The sequence below is a fragment of the Crocuta crocuta genome, unplaced genomic scaffold (assembly GCF_008692635.1).
Source record: "Crocuta crocuta isolate KB4526 unplaced genomic scaffold, BGI_CrCroc_1.0 scaffold108, whole genome shotgun sequence".
Classification (NCBI taxonomy): Eukaryota; Metazoa; Chordata; class Mammalia; order Carnivora; family Hyaenidae; genus Crocuta; species Crocuta crocuta.
In genome coordinates this window covers 8,763,940-8,782,210 of record NW_027532825.1, presented here as the reverse complement: position 1 = coordinate 8,782,210, position 18,271 = coordinate 8,763,940, and the positions used below count along the sequence as shown (strand labels likewise).

General features: G+C 39.3%; 1 long non-coding RNA gene across 1 annotated transcript; it reads right to left on the bottom strand.

Moving 5' to 3' along the window:
• Positions 1–16,357: 16,357 nt before the first annotated feature.
• LOC144245772 (uncharacterized) lies at positions 16,358–18,265 on the bottom strand. The gene is made up of 2 exons (XR_013339412.1): positions 18,004–18,265; positions 16,358–17,323 (listed from the first exon to the last, which is right to left on the bottom strand). It is a non-coding gene; the product is annotated as an uncharacterized LOC144245772 (long non-coding RNA).
• Between the last annotated feature and the right edge of the window lie 6 nt (positions 18,266–18,271).

The window sequence follows — 18,271 nt, the reverse complement described above, 5'->3', positions numbered from 1 at the left end:
CTCCAATTTCTAGCTTCAAAAACTGTAAGACAATCAATTCCTAGCGTCAAAAGCTACCTCACACCCCCTCACCGCCATTTCCAGTACTTTGTTACAGCAGCCCTAACAAATTAATACATAACGTATTATATATATATGTTATATATGTGCGTATGTCTGCGTATCTGTGGGTATGTTGTGGCATTCATATTCTAGTCATAAATTTTAAGTATATCTTATGTTCTGTGGTCCTCAAGTGTTTCTTCATCCTGGGTTATCTATTCATATTTAAGAATGGGCAATAGACTTCTGCTTCTATGCATGAAGGGGTCACCAGCATGGGGCTCACCATCTTGTTGTAAACAATTAGAAAACTGGGCAAAATGTCTGAAATAAATGCTTGAAGCCTCTTCTTGTCAATCATTGAAAGGAAACCCACAGAGTGTGTCTTTTGATTTTTGCAGCTTTATTCTTGGGGGCAGTTTCTGGACCATGGCCCAGGAAGGAGAAGCAGCACTAGAAGATCTCACTGAGTTGATGAACCAGAGATAAGGACTTGGGGGAGGCTGGGGTGGCTGAAGTTTGTGGGGAAGAATATCAAAGGGGAGGGAGAGATGCAGAGAAAGAGATCCAAAAATCTGCATAGGAATACCCTTGACGGAGCAGTAATCTGAACCTATGTAAGATGAAACTACGTGGGCTGAGCAAAGAACACAGCCTGGGAGCTATAAGCGAAACAAGTTCTGCAGCTCGCACAGGGCGAAGAGACGCTTTAACTCCATGTGGCCATGTGAAGAAAACATACGAAAGACTTGGGGCATTTAATAGAGAACTAAGACGTGTTATGTGTTGTAGCGGGGGCTCAATAAGCATTAGAATAAAAGCTACTTTACATCTGACTGAACAAAGCTTAAAACTAAGTCTTGAAATAATTAAGCTGATCCCTGAGAAACTAACTTGCCTGCAAAGTAAATTTCACATTCATTAAAAGAATGCAACAAAATTCAAATATTCAACAATATAAAATTCATAGTGTTCAACTTCTCGTCAAAACTCACTAGACAAGTGAAGAAGGTAAAAACATGACCTCTAAACCAGGAGAATAATGAGCCAATGTTTCTGAGAGCTGTTGTCTGTTTGTAGACTCAGAAATGACAGGTGTGATGGAATGAACAGACAAGGAATTGAAAATAGCTATTATAGACACATTTAAATTTTTAAAGAAGAAGAAAAAGAATAAAGAAAAAATAGAACGTATAAAAAAGAAATAAATGGGTACTTCCAGAAGTAACAAAATACAATATGTGAATTGAAAATTTCACTAGATGAACTTAATATCAGCTTAGATACTGAAAACAGAAAGATCAGTGAACTTGAAGACACAGCAATAGAAATTATCTATACGCAAAAAGATAGAGGAAAAAAACTTAAAAATAATTAAGGGAGCCTTAGTAACCTATCAGACAATTTCCAGAGGTCAAACATATGTGTAATTGAGATCCCAAAGGAGAAGAAAGATGTGGAAAAAATATTCGCAGAAGTAACAGTCAAAAAATTTCCAAATATGATTAAAGTTTTTAAAAATCCACAGATCCAAAAAGATAAATGGAGGTTGAGCAAGAAAACACAAAGAAAACCATTGCAAGGCAAATAATTAACTTGCTAAGACCACTGACAAAGAGAACATTTATCAAGTAGCCAGTAAAAAAGGAAATATTATCACAGACTTCTCACTACAAACTATGTAAGTTAGAAGACAGTGAAACGATGGTGAAAGAAAAAGATTATTGGGGTACCTGAGTGGCTCAGTTGGTTAAGCGGCAGACTTCAGCTCACGTTGTGATTCACGGTTCATGAGTTTAAACCCCGTGTCAGGCTCTGTGCTGAGAGTTCAGAGCTTGAAGCCTGCTCCGGATTCTGTGTCTCCCTCTCTCTCTGCCCCTTCCCCTGCTCGCGTGTTGTCTCTGTCAAAAAACGAATAAACATAAAAAAAAAAAAAGAAAAAGATTGTCAATCTAGAATTCTACATTTTAAAAAAATGCCTTTCAAAATAAAGAAAAAGTAGAAACTTTCAGAAAAACAAAATGAAATGCATTTGTTGTGAGCTGATCTGCACTACAAGAAAAGTTAAACAACATTTATCAGGCTGAAGGAGATGGTATCAGATAATCTTGGATCTACACAAAGGAGTGACAAGATTCAGAAATAATAAATATAGGGGTAATTATACCAGACTTTTTACTTCATATTTATTTTTTTAAGGCTGTTGATTGTTTACAGAAAAAGAAATAATAATACATTTTGGGTTCTATTATGTATGTATATATGTTATATACGTAGAATTAAAACTTTGACAAAAACAGCACAAAGGATGGGAGGGGGAAATGGAAGTATGTTGTGGTAATGTTCTTACACTAAACTTGAAGTAGTTAATATCATTTGAAGGCAGATTCTCCTAAGGTAAAGGTGCATATTTCAAGCCTCACAGCATGCACACACACACACACACACAAAAGAGATATAGCTAACAAATAAATAATGGAGATAAAGTGGAATACATTTAATGGAATACGTTTAATAGAAATAGACTAACCACTCTAATTAAAAGGTAGGGAATGTTGAACTGGATTTTAAGAAAAACAAGACCCAAATACATGCTATATACAGAAACTTGCTTTAATATAAAGATACATATAGGTTAAAAGGATAGAAAAAGTTATAACACACAAACAATAATGATGAGAAAGCTGGAATGGCTCTAGTAAGAGAAAAGTAAACATCAGAACAAAGAGTATACCAGATATAAAGAGGGACATTTAAGCACGAAAAAGGGTATGGGGTTAAATTCACCGGGATGACATAATTTCTAAATGTATAGGCAGCTAAACATAGCATTTCAAAATGCGAAGTGCAAATTGATAGAATTAAAGGAGAAACAGAACAATCCACAACGTGGTTCAAGATTTCACTCAGCTCAGTAATTGATAGATTAATTAGTACATCTGTAAGACTATACAAGATCCTAAGACACAGTGGTGACCCAATGATGTTTATAGAACACTTTTTCCTTATCATAGAACAGTATACCCAACAACAGAAGAATACACATTCTTTTTAACTGACTTAGAATAATCATAACATAGGCCACATATTGGACCATAATACAAGTTTCGATAAATTTAGATGTACTGAAATCATAATGAACATGTTCTATGACCATAATGGAATTAAATTAGAAACTATATATGTGAAGAGTCTAATTACCTGAATAATCAACACATTTGTAATTAACTTATGGGTTAAAAAAGAAATCACAAAAGGAATTCTAAAACGTTTTGAACCAACTGATAACAAAACCACAGTATATCACAATTTGTGGGAGGTAGCTAAAGCAGAACTTAGAGGAAAATGTGTAGTTTTAAATGCTTATATTTTTAAACATGAGTCTAAAATCAATAATCCACGGTTTGTCTCAGGAAGTTAGTAAAAAAGGAGTAAATTAAATCCAAGGTAAGTAGAAGAAAAGAAATAGTAAAGAATAGAAGTCAATGAAATAGGAAATAAACAAACAAATATGAATAATCAAAGTCTGGTTGTTTGTAAAGTGTCAATAAAGATACTAAGCTTCTAGCTAACCAGATAACAAAGTAGAGACAACATAAATTAAAAATAACAGAGCTGGAAGAGGGGAGATCATAGCACACACTGGAAGATAATAAAGTGTTACTGTGAAGAACTTTATGCCAATAGATCCTCCAACTCAGATGAAATGGACAAATTCCTTGAAGGAGAAGAATAATCAAAATTGGCATAAAGCATAATAACTATTAAAGAGATTGAATTTGTAATTGAAAAACATCCCACAAAAAAGTTCTAGCCCCAGATGGCTTCACCAGTCATTCTATCAAGCATTTAAGGGAAAAAGAATGCAAATTCCAAAAATAGAGAACGAGGGGTTAATTCCCCTCATTTTAAGAAGCTAGCGTACATATGATACCAAAACCTAAAATGGTATGTAAAATAAAGTTTATATACCAATATCCCTCATTTACTTAGATGCAGAAATTCTTGCCAAAATACTAGCAAGTCAAATAACTGTAAAACTCTGACCAAGCAGGGTTCATTCAGGGAATTCAAGGTTGGTTTACCATTTGAAGAGCAACTGATGCAATTCCCCATATTAACAGACTAAAGAGGAAAAACTATACGATCGTCTCAATGTATTTCACCATGTTAGTGAAATTAATGATAAAAAGCACATCATTATGTCAACAGATGCAGAAAAAGCCGTGAGAAATTGGCACTGGCACTGATAAAAGCATGTAGCAACTCAGGATTAAAACGGAGCCTTCTCCAACGTATAAAGAACATCTGTGAAAAATACACCACTAACATCACAATTTAATGGTGAAAGATAGTGTTTTTTGCCCAAGATTGGGAACAAGGTAAGGATTTGGCTCTCACCACTTCTATTCAACACTGTACTAGAGGTCAAAGCCTATTCAAAATGATAAGAAAAGGCGATAAAGCAATGCAGATTGAAAAGGAAGTAGTAAAACGCTTTATTAGAGATAGCATAATCATATTTGCGGAATCTATGGGTAACTTAGTAGAACTAATATGTGAATTTAGGAAGCTAAAAGAATAGCAGGCCAATGTACAAAAATCAGTTGTGGGGCACCTGGGTGGCGGCACAGTCGGTTAAGCAGGTTAAGCGTCAGACTTTGGCTCAGGCCATGACCTCATGGTTAGTGAGTTTGAGCCCTGTGTGCTTGGGATTCTCTCCTTTGCTCTCTGCCCCTCCCTGACTTGTGCTTTCTCTCTCTGAAAATAACTAATTAAGTTTTAAAAACAAAACAGAAATCACTTGTAACTTTTAAGTTTATTTATTTATTCTGAGAGAGAGAGTGTGTGTGTGTGTGGTGCAAGTGGGGGAGGCGCAGAGAGAAACGGAGAGAGAGGATCCCAAACAGGCTCCATAGCGTCAGCGCAGAGCCCGAGGTGGGGCTCAAACCCATGAACCAGATCATGAACCTGAGCCAAAACCAAGAGTCAGACGCTTAACCCACTGAGCCACCCAGGAGCCCCAGAGCAGCTGTAATTCCAAATACTAGCAATAAATTGAAGGAAATGGGGGACACCTAGGTGGCTCAGTTGGTTAAACGTTGACTTAAGCTCATACAATTTCGGTCATGATGTCACAGTTCGTGAGTTCAAGCCCTGTTCAAGCCCTGACTCCAGCTCTGTGCTGATAGCTCATATTCTGGAACCTGCTTTGGATTATGTGTCTTGCTCTCTCTCTGCCCCTTCTCTGATCATGCTCTCTCTCTCTCTCTCTCTGTCAAAAATAAATAAACAACAACAAAAAAACCTGAAGAAAATGAAATATTAAAAAACATTTCATAAACCTTTCATGAAAATTAGCTAAAAAATGGATCACTGACCAAATATTAAAATGCAAAGCTATAAAACTTCTGGTTTGGAACATAGGAGAAAATATATTTGACCTTGGATTTGGTGGTGAATTTGTTAGATACACCAAAAGCATGATCCATGAAAGAAAAACTTGTTAATTTGTACTTTATAAAAACTAAACACAACTGTTCTGGGAAGATAATCAAAAGATAAGCCTCAGACAGGCAAAAAATATTTGGAAAACACATATCTGATAAAAAGACTTGCATGAAAAATATACAAAGAACTTTTAAAGCTCAACAATAAGAAAACACCCAAAATGTAAAAATGTGCACCAAATGTAAAACACAAATAACACACACATCAAAGAAGATGCACAGATAGCAAATAAACATATGAAAAAATGCTGTATAGCATTTGGCATTAGGGATCTTCAAATTAAAACCAGAAGATACGACTATACACCGGTTAGAATTGTTAAAATCCAAAAACTGACAATACATGTTGCTGGCGAGTATGTGGAGAACTGGAACTCTTGTTCATTGGTGGTGGAAACGGAAAATGGTACAAACACTTTGGCTGTTTCTTACAAAGCTAAAAATAGTCTAGACATAATATTATTATATGATCCAGCAATTTCACTCCTAGGTTTTTAGCCAATTGACTTGAAAAATTATGTCTACGCAGAAACCTGTGGACAAATCACCAGCTTTATTCATAATCACTCAAAATCAGAAGCAACTAAGATATCCTTCAATAGGCGACTAGATAAGCAAATTGTGGTACATCTATACAGAGGAATATTTTTTCAGTGATAAAAAGAAATTAGCCATCAAGCCACAAAAAGACATGGATGAATTTTAAATACATATTGCTAAGTGAAAGATGCCTGTCTGAAAAGACTACTGTATAATTATAAATACAATTACATTATGGAAAAGGTAAACTACAGCAATATTAAAAAGATCAGTGATTGATTGGCCAGAGGCTTGAGGGGAACTGGAGAGAGCTAAATGGGTGAATCAGAATTTTTTTTTAGGGCATTGGAACTATCGTATATGAGATTCTAATGGTAGATATGCGAATTTAATAGTTTTGTACATAATAGCTCCCAGTTGGGAACAACCTGAATGTCCAACCACAGGTGAATGGATCAACAATGTGGTCTATCCATTCAGGGCAGTACTACCCAGCAACAGAAAGAAATGAATTACTGATACGAGCTACGACACGACAAATCTCAAAGGCATTCCGTCCAGCAAGAGAAGCCAGTACTGCAAACTCTATGATTCAATTCAGCAGAAGTTCTAGAACACGAAAACTAGTTGCCTAGGGCAGGCTGGTGGTGGTAGTGGCAACTGACTGCAGAGAGGCAGGAGAAACGTTTATTTTTTGTGAACGATATATTCTTTGTGTGGTGGTTACTTGCCTTATATGTTTGCTACTTTATCATACACAAATTGACTTTATAATAAAATTGACGTGAATTTATTTTTTTTTAAAGAGGCAACGGTAAGACTGACTAGATGATTTGTCCACAAAGAAGGAGATTCTCGGGGCTCCTGGGTGGCTTAGTCAGTTAAGCGTCCGACTTTCGCTCAGGTCATGATCTCGCGGTTCGTGGGTTCGAGCCCCGCGTCGGGCTCTGTGCTGACAGCCAGCTCAGAGCCTGGAGCCTGTTTCAGTCTGTGACTCCCTCTCTCTCTGACCCTCCCCTGCTCGTGCTGTCTCTCTCTCTCTCTCCTAGAAATAAATAAAACATAAAAAAAAAAGAGAAGGAGATTCTCAATTGATAGGCTTCCCTGGAGAGTACAGGTCACAGGCTGGTTTTTATGATGGAAACTTCTCACATCCCAGAAGGGAGAGCTTTTCTCTGCTATACCAACTCCTTCCCAACACCTCTAATTCTCTGTAGGTGGTTCTCTACAAAGGAATTCTCCTGCCCTCCCCAACCTCCAGATGTAATCACCTGGCTGGCAACTATTCTGTGTTTCTTTTTTTTTTTTTTTTAATTTTTTAAGGTTTATTCATTTTTTCAGAGACAGAGACAAAGCGTGAGCAGGGGAAGGGCAGAGAGAGATGGGGATATAGACTCTGAAGCAGGCTCCAGGCTCCGAGCTGTCAGCACAGAGCCCGACGCGGGGCTCAAACTCACAGACTGCAAGATCATGATCTGAGCCCAAGTCAGATGCTCAACCGACTGAGCCCCCCAGGGGCCTCGCTATTTTGTGTTTCAAAATCAGTTCCCTATCCACCTTCAGACGGTTCTGATTCTGCCTCATTTCTCTTTCTTTCCCTCTGTAATACTTCCTACACACCTGAGTCCAAAACCTCTCCAAAGCCCTACAAACCCAGGGTTGTTTACGTGTTCTTAGGATCTTTACTTTGTGATGTGTATCCATCGATTTAATTCTAGTTGAAGTGAATTTTAATAGTTATCTATTTTTGAATAGCAAATACTGCAAAATTTAGGGGCTTAAAACAATAATAAAAAGGACATGAGGATCATTGGGGTTCATCTTGGGGGCTGGCTCATCCAGTCAGTAAAAACTCATTTGTGTGTTTAGGTCCATCTCCATCATTTTTATTCCTCAGTATCTGTTTCATCTGCCACTTGTGAAGAAACTACCAATCAATTTTTAAGTATGATAGATACTACGGTAAACATAACTAAGACATTTATAGTATTTCAAAGTTTCAAAGTTACAATTGTAAGTACTTCTCTCTCTCTCTTTTAAGATTTTTATTTTTTTAATGTTTTCTTATTTATTTCTGAGAGACAGAGACAGTGTGAGCAGGGGAGGGTCAGAGGGAGAGGGAGATGCAGAATTCAAAGCAGGCTCCAGGCTCCAAGCTAGTTGTCAGCACAGAGCCCGATGCGGGGCTTGAACCCACGAACCGTGAGATCATGACCTGAGCTGAAGTCGGACGCTTAACCGACTGAGCCACTCAGACACCCCAAGATTTTTATTTTTAAGTTATCTTTACTCTCCATGACCAATGCCGGGCTCCAACTCACAGCCTTGAGACCAAGAGTCACAGGCCCCATCAACTGAGCCAGCCAGGCGCCCCTGTGCTTCTCTCTTTTTATTTTTATTTGTTTTTATTATTTTTTAAAAAAGTTTATTTATTTATTTTGAAAGAGAGGGAGAGAGACAGAGAGAGAGAGCAGGGGAGTGGCAGAGAGAGAGAATCCCAAGCAGGCTCCACACTGGCAGCGCAGAGCCCAACACGGCGTCTGAACTGACCAACTGTGAGGTCATGACCTGAACTGAAACCAAAAATTGGATGGACGCTTAACCGACTGAGCCACCCAGGCGCCTCTTTCTCTTTCTAAAAAAGTAATAGATTTTGGGGCACCTGGGTGCCTCGGTCGGCTAAGCATCTGATCCTTTATCTCCGCTCACACCATGATCTCTCCGTTTGTGAGTCTGAGTCCCACGTTAGGCTCTGTGCTGAGAGGACAGAGCCTATTTGGGATTCTCTCTCTCCTCTCTCTGCCCTGCTCGTGTTCTAAATCTCTTTCAAAATAAATAAACATTTTTTAAAAGGTAGTAGACTTTATCTTTTTGGGCAGTTTTAGGTTAACAGAAAAACTGAGCAAGATGGACAGAGTCCCATATACTCCTCACCCCCTCGTTTCTTCAATTAACACCGTGCATTACTGTGGTGTGCTTGTTACAGTTAATGAGTCGATAGGGATGCATTATTAGTATTGAAGTTCGCAGTTCACATTGGGTGCAGTTTCTGTGCTGTGCATGCTATAGATTTTGACAAATGTATAATGACACATATCTACCTTTACAGTATTATACAGAACAGTTCACTTCCTTAAAAATATTCCATCCTCCCCGAAGACCCTCTGATGTTTTTACTATCTCCAGCTTTGCCTTTCCCAGAATGTTGTATCGTTAGAATCATACAGCATTAAGCCTCTTCAAATTGGCTTCTTTCGCGTAGTGATATGAACCTGAGTTCCTCCATGTCTTTTGCGGCTTGAGAGCGCAATTCTTTTCATTGCTGAGTAATATTCTATTGTATAGATGTATCACAGTTGGTTTACCCAACTGAAGGATATCTCAGTTGCTTCCACATTTTGGAAATCATGGCTAAAGCTGCTATAAACACTGATGTGCAGGTTTTTGTGTGGCTATACTTCTTTTTCATTCTTGGTTCTTCAGGTTTATGCTAGACTTTTTCTTAGATGGTTCATTTCTTTCATCTGAGAAAAACCCTTCATCTTTATTGTATGAGCCTGAGTTCTTTGTAGCTTCTCAGTAAATATTTTCCTCAAAATTCAGATAGGCATTTACAATTTTGTTGAGTAATTTTCAAAGTCCTTTGAATTTCTAGGCTCATGCCTATTTCCACAGAAAGGTAGAACTGTGTGGTATAATTGAGATGGGAGCAGTAAGTAACTTATGTATAACGCAACCCAAAGTATTTTAAGTTCTTTTCAGTTGGTGCTCTAGAGGTCTATTTTGTAGTTTCTCTACCCTTAACCGAGCTCTTCATTAAGTAAAACTTTTAGCATAAACACATCTGAATTACTGAATATTCCATTTGACTACAGAATGAAGATTATGTTTCTCTGAAAACATCATGCTCATTTCTTGTGTTTTATTACTTTTTAAGCCATTCCAGGGGCCCTAAACACACACATGGCACCGAAACAAGCTGCTCTGTTTAAGAACACATACTTTGCTTTAGTTCTAGACAGCTGTAACGGACAGCTGGACTTTCTTGGCTGCAGCATAACCTACCCTTCTTCCTGTTTGAGGGAATCCCCCCACTGTCTTGTTGAAAGGCCACACCCTCCCTACCACTCGGGAAGTGTAAGGGGCCATATACCCTAGCAGCCTGCATGGGCACATGATCTTGAGCCAACGATCTTTTTTTTTTTTTTCCCCCAGAAATTTGAATCTTAACCGAGTGACACAAAGATAAAGAGGTGATGAGGTTTAATTCACAGCAGTGGGGGCATTATCTCAAAGCAGCAGTGCCCTACCGCAGAGGTGGTTGTGTCCTTCAGCTATTCCTGCTCACGTTTCCCAGCTTCCTTGCTGATATGTCTGGACATATCTGGGTCTNCAAAGATAAAGAGGTGATGAGGTTTAATTCACAGCAGTGGGGGCATTATCTCAAAGCAGCAGTGCCCTACCGCAGAGGTGGTTGTGTCCTTCAGCTATTCCTGCTCACGTTTCCCAGCTTCCTTGCTGTCTGGACATATCTGGGTCCTTGCCTCGTATTCAAGCCTTCGTAGTACAGCTTCCTGTCAATTTGTGAGCCCTTCACACATCTCAAATAACTTACTTTTTTACTTACGATTTTTAGAGTAGCTGTTGACTTTCAGTAGAATTATTTTAATTGATAGATCAGCAAAATCAATCTATCAATTCTCCCAATATTCATTAAGTACAGCCTATGTTGTGCAGGGGTTAAGGATAGAAAGGTGGGGCGCCTGGGTGGCTCAGTTAAGCTTCTGACTCTTGATTTCAGCTCATGATCTCATGGTTCGAGAGACTGAGCCACGCATTGGGCTCTGCACTGACAGCAAGGAGCCTGCTTGGGATTCTCTCTCTCTCCTTCTCTCTTCGCCCCTCTCCTGCTTGTGTGCAAGTGTGCACATGTTCTCTCTCTCAAAATATATAAACTTAAAAAGATAAATAAGATCAAATCTTTAAAAGAATACTGTCTACTTTGTTCTTTAGATAACAATGAAAAGATAGAAACTAAGGCTTAATACAGCATAATGTTTTCAAAATTCATCCATGTTGTAGTATATTTTAGAAATTCATTCCTTTTTATTATTGACAAATACTATATTGTGTGGATCTGTCACATGTTGTTTATCTATTCATCTATTGATGGACATTTGGGCCCTTTCTACTTTTTGGCTATTATGAATTATGCTGCTGTAAACATTCTCGTAAAACTTTTTGCATGGAGATATGTTTTCACAACTCCTAGGTAGATACTTAGAATTGCTGGGCCACAATGAAATTCTATGTTTAGCATTTTGGCGAACTGCCAAACTGTTTTCCAAGGCAGACATACCAATTTTACATTATTACCAGCAATATATGAAGGGTCCATTTTCGCCACATTTTTGGACAAAACTTGTCTATTCATTATTGCCATCCTGGTGTTTGAAGTGGTATCTCATTATGGTTTTTATCTGAATTTCCCTAACAGCTAATGATGTTGAGCATCTTTTCATGTCCTTTTTCAGCTATTTGTATCTTCTTTGGAGAAGAGTCTATTTGGATCCTTTAGCCATTTTAAAATTGGGTTATTTTTTTCATTCCAATATTGAGTTGTCAGAGTTCTTTATATATTCTAGATTCAAGTCCCTTAACATATATATGTATATATGAGCTGTTTCACTTTATTGATGTTGTCATTTGAAGCATAAAGCTTTTAAATCATGTTATGTCCAATTTATCTTTTTTTCCTTTTGTCATTTGTGTTCTTGGTGTTTCATCTGAGGTTCTGTATAATCCAATGCTGCAAATATTTATTTGGATGTTTTCTTCTCAGAGTTTTAGAGTTCTAGCTCTTATATTAGGTCTCTAGTTCATTTTGTGTTAATTTTTGTATATGGTATGAGACTGGGGTCTGACTATATGGTTTTGTATGTGGCTACCCAGTTGTCTCAGCACCATTTGTTGAAAAGACAATTCTTCCCCATTGAATTGTTTTAGCACCCTTGTTGAAAACCATTTGACCATAAACATAAAGGTGAATCAATTCTTAAATTCTGAGTCTAATACTTTTATTGTAATGCTCTGAAAACAAAATAAGATTCTATCAGTTAAAAAGTCCTGGTAGAAATCATTTCATTTGATCTATGTCACCAATAGTGTACTTTAAGATTATAAGAACTTCATTAATAAGAACTTTAATACAACATAGATGAATTGTTCGTGTTTGTACTTTCTCCATCAAATGTTAGTTGATATAATTGGAAATTTAAAGTATTCTTGTTCTATACTTGAACTTCCAAATATTCCTGACTATCTCCTAAGAGTAAATATTCTTATGAAGTTACATATTAACAAAACATCCCAATAAGTTATATCCCTTTTAAATTCCGACATAATTCAATGTATTAATTTGACTTATCTCTATAACTAAGGCATAACTAGAATAAGACAAACTGTAATGTTCATGGTTTTATGCCACAATGTGAATCTTAGTTTTTGGACCACGTCCCCAAATAATCACAAAAGTTGCTCCAGGACAGGCATGAAAAATGATTTAATTGCTGGTACCATCTCTGACCTGTTGGTAATGGGCCTCTGAACCGTGCACAAGATGAACATGGGAGCAGCACATCGATCACTTTCATCTATTACTTGTGAGATTCAACTTAAAATTTTATCACAAATTTTGTGTTTTACTTTTATTCTGAAATACATTACGTGTATGTGTGTCTCCCCCAGACTTCTTTAAAGAAAAAAGTGATGCGTGATGTATAGATTAAAATCAAGAGCGTCACACAGGGGGCGCCTGGGTGGTTCAGTTGGTTAAGCATCTGACTACAGCTCAGGTCATGATCTTATGCTCCATGAGTTCGAACCCTGTGCTGGGCCCTGTGCTGACAGCTCAGAGCCTAGAGCCTACTTCTCATTCTGTGTCTCCCTCTCCCTCTGCCCCTTCCTGGCTCTCTCTCAAATAAAATAAAAACATTTAAAAAAAGAGCATCACTGAACTTTACCTTCCCTCCAACTAATTCCTCAAACTGCCTGTCCCCACACCGTTTGTGTTTCCAATTCCCTTCTTAGTGAATGAAGAGCTTAATCCCCAGGGTTCTCTTACCATAGCTTTCTCTCTCCTTTCCCCATTCCTGGGAAGGGTCTGGCACCTCAATGTGAATGCACGTGGGAGCCCAGAGTGGTCACAGAGGGAAAGGCTTTACCCTCAGGGAGAGGACTCTAGGAGTACAGTCTAGTGAAGTGAAAGACCCCATAACCTGGGGTACCAAAATGAGGCCCTCGTGCCATAGAAAAAGGATACTCGTCCCTCTGAGAAAGGCCTGCAGACTCAAAACCCTCTTATCATAAATAGTCACTGCTAAATCGGTTGCCCTTTAGTGAGGGCTGCAGAACCACACTTAGACCATGTCCTTCTCGAGCCTGAGCTGCTGGGCAATCTGGCTGATCTGCTCCAGTGTGGGTTTCAGGCATTTATTTTGAGACGGAGTCTGAGGCTATATTTAGGATGAGCAGGAAGGAGTCATTAATTAATTAATTAATGATATCCATCATGGAAGTGGGATGAGCATGGGGTCACACTGTAGTATTTGGGAATTTAGTTTGGCTGTAATAAAATTGGAAAAGCAACGGCTTAAACGTATTACCAGCTTTGTCTTCGGTCCAGGGTTGGTTTGGCACATCCACAACGCCCTCGGGGAGCCAGGCCTCCCCAGCCTCCCACCACCTAGTAATCCTTAGGCCGTACTTGTTCCTTCGTAGTCACAAGATGGCCGCTCAAACTCCAGGATTGCATTCAGACGAAAAGAAAAGTAAGGGTGAAGGGTAAAAGGCACAGGTCAGTTAAACTGGCCTTCCATTCTCAGAAGCATTTACAGAAGCCTCATCCAACAAGTTCCACTTAGTTTTCATTGGCCAGAACTGCATATGTTCTTGTCCTTCATCTGTGAGATGCGCTGGAAGATGTAGTTTTTAGCTAGGCACATTTATACCAGAACCAGTGTTCTGATACTTATGATCAGGGAGAACCTGTATTAGGAAGGTCTCTAGCAGTTCAGTCCACCATTCCTATTCCATAAATAGGTATCCTTCAGCTTCACTGAAGGAGCAAGAACTCTACCCCCAGCACCCTCAAATCCCCACCCGCTCTCACACACAGAGGCAACATTGCTCTTCCGCAAAGGGTTGATAGCCAGTGTGGGTTCTGAATCGTGTGGAAGATGAGCCTGGGAGAGGCACATCTTTTGCTTCCAAGTCATACTAGTGAAATTGATCTTAAAATTGTATTACAAATTCTGCATTATACTTCCTTTTACTGGGGAACTTAGTACTGTAGTCGTGTTCAGCATAAACCTCAGGAATGATATCACTGTGAGACATCCTGTGATTCTTAAAAGACTGGGCTGCAAACCTAGATGGACTTTGGTTAGAATCCAGACCCAGATTTACTAGCAATGTGCTTTGGGCAGGACATTCAAACTGTGCCTCAATTTCCTCATTTGTAAACTGTGGGTAATAAATTTTACAAGTCGGATGAGAAGACGATTGATGTCCAAACTAGAAAAAAGTTGAATGTGCTGGAAAGAGGATACTATTAATAATTATGCTTCAGCAAGTGGCATAAACCAGGACCACCCCAGGCAAACCCAGAACTATGGTCACCCTACTTACAGGTACCGAGGAGAGGTTTAAGTGAGAAAATGAAAATAAAGCACTTAGCACAGAGCCCAATACACAGCAAGTGCCCAGGAGGATTTAGCCTCTATATTTTTGTTATTGAATTGGAAAGTTCTGTTTCAGCTGACAATCCTCCTTATGATAAATAGTGGACTGATGTGCGAAGAGCGTAATTTTTTTTAAGGTGGAGAAAAACCTAATTGAAAGTCAAACAACCAACCTCTCTAGAAGGGGTACAGCGTTAAAAGACACTGCAGGCATTGCTAGTGATAAGGATCCTGGAATGATAGTGAATGGCCTGTCAACAGTTTGTCAGCATGAGGCAGAGAATCAGAATTTTCATGATTTTATGTACTACTTCTCAAAGGTTTTGATCTGAGGATCCTTTTATCCTCTTAAAAACTTTTGAGATCCACAGAGAGCTTTTGTTTGTGTGTTATATCAATTGATATTAAAAAGAAAACTGGAGAGAATTAAAAAGTATTCATCTAAAATGACAACAACCTGGACATATATTAACACACCAAACAGATTTAAATTAACTATCTTTGGGGCACCTGGGTGGCTCAGTTGGTTAAGTGTCTGACTTTGGCTCAGATCATGATCTCACAGTTGGTGGGTTCGAGCCCCGCGTCAGGCTCTGTGCTGGCAGCCAGCTCAGAGCCTGGAACCTGCTTCAGATTCTGTATCTCCCTCTCTCTCTGACCCTCCTCTGCTCACACTGTCTCTCTCTCTCTCTGAAATAAAAAAATAAAAGATAAAAATAAATTAACTATCTTTATACAACAAAATAAAAATGAGAGGATTATTGTTTACCTTTCTTCAGATCTCTTTATTGACTGGTTTAATAGAACCGAGACAGATTCTCATTTCTACCTTTTTACGCCATTTGTTGTAATATGTTGTTTCGGTGAAATTATATGAGCAAAATATGTTCTTGGAAAAGAGAGGGAGTATTTTAATACCCTTTCCTGATAATTGTGGTTATTCTTTGATACTACATCAAAACTCCACAGTAGTTTCTTAAAGGTTAGTTGTAAAGTGGAATCTCTCAAATCCTATCCATGAATGTTTTGTACTGTTATATTAAAATCCCTCGGTCAGTTTTAAACTCTGAATGAATGTTTTACTCATGACTTTGTAACGTCGTCCATCAGTCCTATTGAAAATATCGTTCATGGAGTTATGCAGATATTCCAAATGTTTACACATTTCAGAAACCTAATACCTTAGAACATTCTAGAAAACATATGAACACACAAGCATACATTCCATTAGCCACCAGAATGATGATGTCATCACATGCCATGTCACCTCTGGAAAACTCCACTGTACATTCATGATAGAATTAGAGTCAAAAAAACCAAATCATATCTTATTACTAGGAAAATAGTTCTGACTGCATAAGTCACTGAACAGATTTTAGTCTCAAGGCATACTTTCAGAACAGCTGATATGGTATGATATGACTTAGATAAAAAGCAAAAAACTTCCACCTTTTTTTCCTTTTAAAATTCAGAGGTAATAAATTACAACACACAAACAGCAAAATACTAAAATATAGTCCCAACTGGCAATTTCAAACTTTTTTATATGAAGACAAGTAGACAAGCTTATAGAAACACTTGGCTTTGAATCTGAAGGTCTTTCTCATTTGTTGTTGTTGTTTTTAGTTCGGATTCTATTATTAGTATTTCCATGTATGCAGGTAGGTATCCCTGAGGAGCTCAAAATGCTTCATTTCTTCCATTTCTTCCCATTGCTCCCAAGATGGAATCTTTACAGAAACATGTGGGCAGCAAAATCCCACTAAAAAATATTTTAGTACATCTTTTCTGTTTGCAACCTGGCCTGGAAGCTGCCCATGTATTACGGGTCAAATTTTCTTTTTTGCAAGGATAGACGATCACATTCTCCAGTGAAAGTGGTCATAGGATTTGAGAAGCTGCTAAATAAATCTCTTATCTTGCTCTCCTGTTCTGTTACTGCAGGCTTTTCAAAGTACGATGATAGTAGAGGTTAATTCTATTTTTTTGAAAAAGCCATGTCCTAACCGGTCTTTAGCAGGCTATACTGCCAAGGAGAGATTTGTTTTAGGCACCCTGCCCCTTACTTTTCTGTTCCGTTTCCCAACGCCCTTACCACTTCCTTCTGGCTGCACAGTAGGCCCCACTGTGTGGCCCACCCAGGCCCAACTTCCTAGGAAGCGCTCTGCCTCCTCCTTTATCTTTCCGCAGACACATACCTTTTTCATTCTTTCTTTCAGTAAAGTCTGATTTTAGCTTAGCTTAGATTAGTCCAGTCTGAAATACAGTGTTAGTGGATGTCAAACCAATTCAGATATTTACACCAAGGGGCGCCTGGGTGGCTTGGTCGGTTAAGCGTCCGACTTTCGCTCAGGTCATGATCTCACAGTTCGTGGGTTCGAGCCCCGCGTCGGGCTCTGTGCTGTCAGCTCGGAGCCTGGGGCCTGTTTCAGAGTCTGTGACTCCCTCTCTCTCTGACCCTCCCCTCCTCACGCTGTCTCTCTCTCTCTCCTAGAAATAAATAAAAAATATTAAAAAAAAAAGAATTCGATAGAAGTTCTAGACGTTTCTTTCTTTCTTCCGTGGAGACTGAACTTAGAGTTTCTGCCCTTTTTTTGGTTTGTATAAAGCTTCCCGTGGGACTTGAAGTAATGGAACTCGAGCAATGTTTGGGTTCCAGTTGCTTTGCCAGAGCCTGTTTCTCGGTTTGTCTCCCAGAAATAAATAAAACATTAAAAAAAGAGAGAGAGCGATTTACACCAGGGTACGAGTGATGGAAGCATACCACGTGTTTGGGAACTAAGAACCAACTGATGATCTGCAAAAATTAACCTGTAAAGGGGTTACTACTTGTAGCCATTGAACGGACTGCTCAGCTTTTCCCAAGCATATTAAAAGCCAAAAACCCACTTGCACCTTAACCTAACTCTCCTGTGGGCTCCGTCTACAACCGAAAGGCACACTCGGGGAGGCGAGCCGGGAGACGGAGGTCGCCGCAGGGCCGCGTCCGGCCGTCCCGCGGGCTGAGATCCCAGCGCCCAGAAGGCAGCCCTCCTCTGAGCACCACGTTTTGACTCCCAGCTGCCGGTAAGAACTCTGGGATTTCCAGGGGTCCCTTTTGACGTTTCCTTTATTCCCCAAATTAAGGCTTTGATTTTTTTTTTTTCCTTTAAAGTAAATTTCAATGTTACCAAAGCTCGAGACTCTGATTCCCAAGTGTGCTTTTCGGTTAGGAGGGCCTCCAACTCGGGTGTTTGTGGAGACGGCTGAAGCCCAGGCCGGCGCTCTTCTGCACGGGGCCCTCCCTTCGTCTCGCGGCCACCCCATCGCGGGGGTCCGGCTGGGGTGGGGGAGGGGGCGACCGGCCAGCCCGCGGCCCCGGACCGCACTGCTGACGCGTCTCCGGGTTCTCGCCGTCGCTGTGACCTTTCAACAGGCGGGCGGCGCAGCCACGCGTTG